This window comes from Microtus ochrogaster, unplaced genomic scaffold (assembly GCF_000317375.1).
Source record: "Microtus ochrogaster isolate Prairie Vole_2 unplaced genomic scaffold, MicOch1.0 UNK4, whole genome shotgun sequence".
Classification (NCBI taxonomy): domain Eukaryota; kingdom Metazoa; phylum Chordata; class Mammalia; order Rodentia; family Cricetidae; genus Microtus; species Microtus ochrogaster.
Window position 1 is genome coordinate 15,358,367 of NW_004949102.1, and position 6,288 is coordinate 15,364,654.

Here is a 6,288-nt window from a genome sequence, read left to right on the forward strand (position 1 = left end):
ATGCTCTTAACCACTGAGCCATCTCTCCAGCCCCCACAATCACAGAAACTTTAACGGAAACAAATACCAGGCTCGTGGAGCATTGCTTTGACATATCTGACCATGTGTTTTGGGGAGGACTGAGGAAGGACTTTGGAATTTTGGGTTGGAAAAGCCATCGAGTATGCAAAGCTTGCTGAGCTGTTCTGTGGGAGCTGGGAAGATGAGAATACTGAGCGCAGTGTTGAGGTGTGGAGGCCTGGCTTCTCCAGAGGGCACTTTGAGAGTTCCTAGGACTCCATCAGAGCCGGGCCATGGTGGCGCACACCTTTAATCCCAGCACTCGGGAGGCAGAGGCAGGCGGATCTCTGTGAGTTCGAGACCAGCCTGGTCTAAAAGAGCTAAGACTCCATCAGGGATCTTTGGTATTTTGAGTTGGGAACCTGTGAGCTGAAGAATCAGCCATGTTTAACAAGATAACAGAATCACTAAAGCAAAGTGATTGCTGGCCGGCTGGGGCTGAGACGTTAGCTGTAATTGAGACCAGCATCACGGAGGGGAAACTTTCTGGGGGAGTGTTTCCCTCGGGTCAGCACACAGAAACCGTGTTCCAGAGGCGGCCAAGGCTGGACCTCATGCTGACAGCCAAACTCGGTCGGTCACCTGTGAGAGTCTCCCAGGTGGTTCTGGTTCTGAAGGCATGAAGGGGTCGTGGAGAGCAGCTGAGGCTTGGCACCGTGAGAGACCAGGAGAGAACATAGGAAAGGAACAGCTGCAGTAGCAGCTGAAGCCTCAGGGCTGAAAGGGTCGCACAGAATTCAGGTTTGGTTCCATAAACTGAGTCTGGGAGAGGTGGATGGTTAAAGTAGCCCAATTGCAGCTGAGACCCCAGCATTCTGAAGACAGTGACATGGGACAAGGCCAATGACAGCAGCGGCTATGGAATGGAGCCTGCCTGATCCTGGGAGACAAGCTGTGGGCTCTGGCAAGCCCTTTGGACCCCAGAAGACCCTGAGGCTCTGAGTTATTTACACTATTGGAGTTTGGTTTTGTTATGCTCAGATCGTGACTGTCCTGGTTATTCCCTCTTGGAATAAGGAAGCATTTATTTATTTATTTATTTATTTATTTATTTATTTATTTATTTATTTATTTATTTATTTTTGTTTTACTGGAGCCCACAGTAGGGAGACTGAACTTTTAAAGAAATTTTGGAGTTTTACAGAGACCTTGGATTTTAAGAGAGACTAGATATTTTAGAGGCTGAACTTTTCTGCTTGATTTATTTATTTATTTTGAGACAGGGTAGCCCCTGGCTGTACTGGAACTCCCTCTGTAGACCAGGCTGGCCTCAAGTTCAGAGATCCACCTGCCTCTGTTTCCTGAGAACTGGGATTCAAAGGCATGTACCACCATTGCCCACTGAGGCTGAATTTTAAAGTATTTGAATTTGTAAAGACTGTGGAACTTTTAAAGTTATTTATGATTTATATTGCAACATTTTTATTAATATGCTATCTTAGTGACAAATGAGGAAGGAAAGGTTCTAACTGAAAAGCAATGTGTTTGAGTTTCAGTTGATAAGGGCTCAGTTGTAGTGGTTAGTTTTATGTCAACTTGACACAAGTTAGAGGTATCAAAGAAGAGGGAGCCCCAAATGCCTCCGTGTCTGTAGACAGGCAAGCCTGTAGGGCACATTCTTAATTAGTGATTGACAGGGGAGGGCCCCGCCCATTGTGGGTGGTGCCATCCCTGGGCTGGTGGTCCTGGGTTCTATAAGAAAGCAGACTGAGCAAGCCATGGGGAGCAAGCTGGTAAGCAGTCCCCTCCATGGCCTCTGCATCAGCTCCTGCCTCCAGGTTCCTGCCCTGTTTGAGTTCCTGTGCTTACTTCCTTCAGCGATGAACAGTGATGTGGAAGAGTAATGAGAATAAACCCTTTCCTCCACAAGTTGTTTTTGGTCATGGTGTTGCATCGCAGCAATAGAAACCCTAACTAAGACACCCATCATATAGCAGACACCATGCTAGGCCTGTGGGAATCTGTATCTTTATGCTTCAAGGACATACAGGAAGAAGATGAACTAGAAAGCACTAGAATATTCTGGAACACTGTAGAAGAATGGTCTATTCTGCTTAGAAGAGGATGGGGTGATGCTCATGTTGGGCTGGGTATGAGCCTGTGAGGGTTTTCTGGTCTTTGGCACCCAGGTGTGTGGGGGAGGGGCAAGAGGGGCTCTGGGGAGACTCCTAGCCCCATGCAGCCTACAGTAGAGTCTGACCTGACTTCTTGGTGTCTGCCATCACAAGTGGGATGGCTGGCTGGCTGGCAACTGAGTGTTGGCATTTAGATCCTGGCCCATTTTCAGAAAATACCTCAGAGGCAAAATGTGGCCCACAGGGTCCTGTTCGCTCCTTTTGAGTGGACATTTTTGCCAAAACTACTCATTTCTGTTACCTTTTCTGCATGCATTCTAGATATTTTTTTCAGATATGGGTAATTTGGGTCTTCAGGAAAAGTCAGTAGGAGGACAGGGTGTAGGACAAAGTGGTTAGGGAATTCTGGGGATCTTGGGGTGCCCCTCTACTTATTAGTTTGGTAAAGGACCACTATCAGGCACCTGGTAGCATCTCTCTCTAGCCTGTGCTTGGCCATCAAAGTCTCTGGAAGGGCTGGAGGGTTCAGAGAAGACCCTTCACGTCTTACTTATTAAAGGCTCACAGGGCTGGAGAGATGGCTTAGTGGGTAAAACACTTATTCTTGCAGAGGACCTGAGTTCAGGTCCCAGCCCTCATAGACTCATATGTTTGAAGGTTTGGTTGGTCACTGGGGATCACACTGCCCGAGAGGGATTAGGAGGTGGGGTCTTGTTGGAGGAAGTGTGTTCCTGGTGGTGAACTTTGAGCCAAGTCAGGCCCAGTGGCTCTCTCTCTCTCTCTTCCTGCTGCCTGCAGATCTAGATGATAACTCTCAGTTATCATGTCTGCCTGCACGCTGCTGTGCTCCCCACCATGAGGATAGGGAACTAAACCTCTGAACCTGTAAGCCAGCTCCAGCTAAATGCTTTCCTTTGTAAGCTGCATTGGTACAGAAAGGTTACTCACCAGCCAGTTCAGGATGTCATCTGCAAGTGGTCTGCGCTGGCTCAGGCGGTGCCAGTGTGGCTCTCTGGAATGCGCTCTCTGTGGCTGGGCAGGCAGGCAGGGCAGCGCCAAACCATACTGCTTCAGGCAAGTGTGCACCCCTAATCCCAAGCTGTGTCCCCTCTCCAGGGAAGGCTCACCAACAGTCCCTTCCCCAGACGCATTTCTCACTTTCTCAGCTGATGTTTTTCCCTTTGGGAGTGACCCTCTTATTAGAATTAAGAGTATTCCTAACCCTAGGGCCTCAGTCTCTCTATGCGATTTTTCACCCACTTCCCAACCTGAGCCTCAGGATGAAGCAGGCAAGGCCACGGCACGGGCAGAGTGCAGGTGGGCTTTGGGGTGATGGAGGATGCTAAGGGAAGACTTTGAGGGGGCAGGGGCAGTGTGGCTCTGTACTAGCCACATAACTGGTGTTTTCTTAGCTTTCTCACGGCCTGCAAGGCAGATAAAAGGCCAGTCTAAATGACCAGGACTAATCTTTGGGATGAAGCTGGGAAGATTTGTCCTTTGGGGAATACTTGTGAGGCTTAGTGTCCCCTGGCTGACTGACTTGAGGTGGAGGGTGCCCTATGCATGCTTGTCACTGAGGCAGAGCTGCCTGGGGAAAAGACCTCTATTCTGCTTCTCTGTATCTCTCACATGACTTGTCTAAGAACAACACACCAAGGAGGTCATGCATGGGAACTCCTTTAGCCAACAGTCTTTAAGATACTGGCCCACTTTGGGCATGGTCAAATGTACCACTTCAAAGAGTTGTAGAATATGGCATTTAAATAACTTAGGGTTCTGTTGATGTGAGACACAATTGCTCCTGGCAGCACTGATCTATTCCTGAGAGAATATTGGGCACTGAAGACATGCCACTTGGAGTTTGTTTTCTTCTTGGCAAAACTGGCCTTTGGACAAAGAACTGCCCATGCCCCAACCACTGACAAAATGCATAGTGTCCAGACTGGATAAACAGGATACAAAAACAACAACAACAACAACAACAACAACAACAACAAAAACCCCTTCAAAACCTTGCCAAGACAGGGTAAGATGGTTTTAAAATTTTATTTTTAAAAATGGTCTGTCAGTTACTCTAGGCCTTAGCCAAAGGTGGTTGCTCCAATGTTGCAAATGAGACTTTGGGGTGATTGCCCAGGTGGCCAATTATCTCTGTCATTTATTGTACCTTTTGGAAGTTGCTTGATTGTGCTTCCTGCTTACTCAAGTAATATTATTTCCCTTCTCAGGTCTTTAATGAGGTTGAAGACTAGATAGTCATAGTTACTTTCCTCTCATGACTTGACCAAGCCATTTCTATTTTTTTTTTATTTTTTTTATTTTTTAATTTTTTGGTTTTTCGAGACAGGGTTTCTCTGTGGTTTTGGAGCCTGTCCTGGAACTAGCTCTTGTAGACCAGGCTGGTCTCGAACTCACAGAGATCCGCCTGCCTCTGCCTCCCGAGTGCTGGGATTAAAGGCGTGCGCCACCACCGCCCAGCTGACCAAGCCATTTCTAATACAAGACTTAGACTCCTTAGGATAAGATAACTATTAAAACATTTAGCATGAGGGAGGGGGAATGGAGTGGGGGGAGGGGCGATGTATGGGAGGAGGGGGAGGGAAATGGGAAACGGGGAGGAGGCGGAAATTTTTTTTCAACAACTAAAAAAAATATAAACAAAAAAAGAAGAAAAAAAATAAAATTATACATCCATAAATGCAATTCAGCATTCAGAGAAATGATGACAAGTGCATCCATATCATTACTTCTACAGTATACTCATGATGACTGAAGGCTAAGAAACTCCTTCTTATATTAACTCATGCTACTTTCTTGCATTGACATGTTGTAGTTTTAAAGGCTGCTTTTATTTCACTGACAGCATGATATTTAAAGTGGAAAAATCAAATTTTATCATCAATCAAACCTTTATGTCTGAGTCCTTAATATAAGAAATGAAAAACATTTTTCTAGCATAGATTAATTTATATTTCTTCTAAGATTTATGTAGTTAAAGTATAAGGGAGCGTAGTTCATTAACCTAAGTTTCATTTTTACTCAGTCTAATGATTACAGTACTTTTCCCATAAAATTTTGAAATCTCAAAATCCTATACTGTACTATTTATACATATGTTGGCTTCCCTTTTATTATATTGCTAATTTTAATAATTTAAATGCAGTTTTTACCATATATCATAATTTCACCATTTGAAATACTCAACTTGTCAAAGATTTACTATTATCATGTAAAAACTTTTGTTTAATGTTTGAATAAAATCAAGTGTATGAAAAAAACATTTAGCATGTTTCTTGCTTGAAATTGTTTATGCTGGTTGTAATTCTAATTTTTATACTTGGTATTTGTTCTAGCCTTGATATTTTATACTTGATATTTGTTTTTATTATATATAAAACTATAGTTTTATACTAGGTTTACAACTCTTTTATTTTAGACAAAAGGGGGAGGTGTTGTGGGAATTCCTTCAGCCAACAGACTTTAAGATACTGGCCCACGTTGGGCCTGGTCAAATGTACTATATATACAGATGTAAAAGCATGTCCAGCCCCTTGGCGGCTGGATTTGGTTCCTGTTCCTGGATCATGCAGAGGACTGTGGTCTGTGAGTCTACCCCAAAGTAAAGAAACTTTTATTATACTCTATTGTGGGCTCGTGTGGAACTGTTTTATTGTAACCAACAACATCCTGGAGACATTCAGCCTTCCGTGACCACTCCCTTCTCCTCAACACCGACAGTCTTCCACGGCCTTCCTCTGTGTGGCCGCTTCTTCTGGCTTATTGTCCTCTGTCGGAAATAGATGAGACACCTTGCCACTGGCCTTTCATAAGCCAAGGAACCCTGTGAAAATCTTGTAGAGAAAAAATGTGTTTCTGGGGACTCAGATTCTAAGTTTTTGTTCATTATGTTGAAGCAAGGGCCATTATCATTTGTGACTTGATTTTTATACTTACCAAGTTTGTCTGGTGAAGGGTAAATGTGGCCATTCCAGCAGAGGCAAATGTAGCTGCTAATGTCTTCCCTGTGGGGCTTCCATGTGTTCTTGTTCCTGGGTGGATTTGTTTTATGTGTAGGGGGTATTATTTTACTTGCATGTACATGTAGGTACCATGTGCATGCATTGCCTGAAGAGGCCAGAAAAAGGCATCAAAT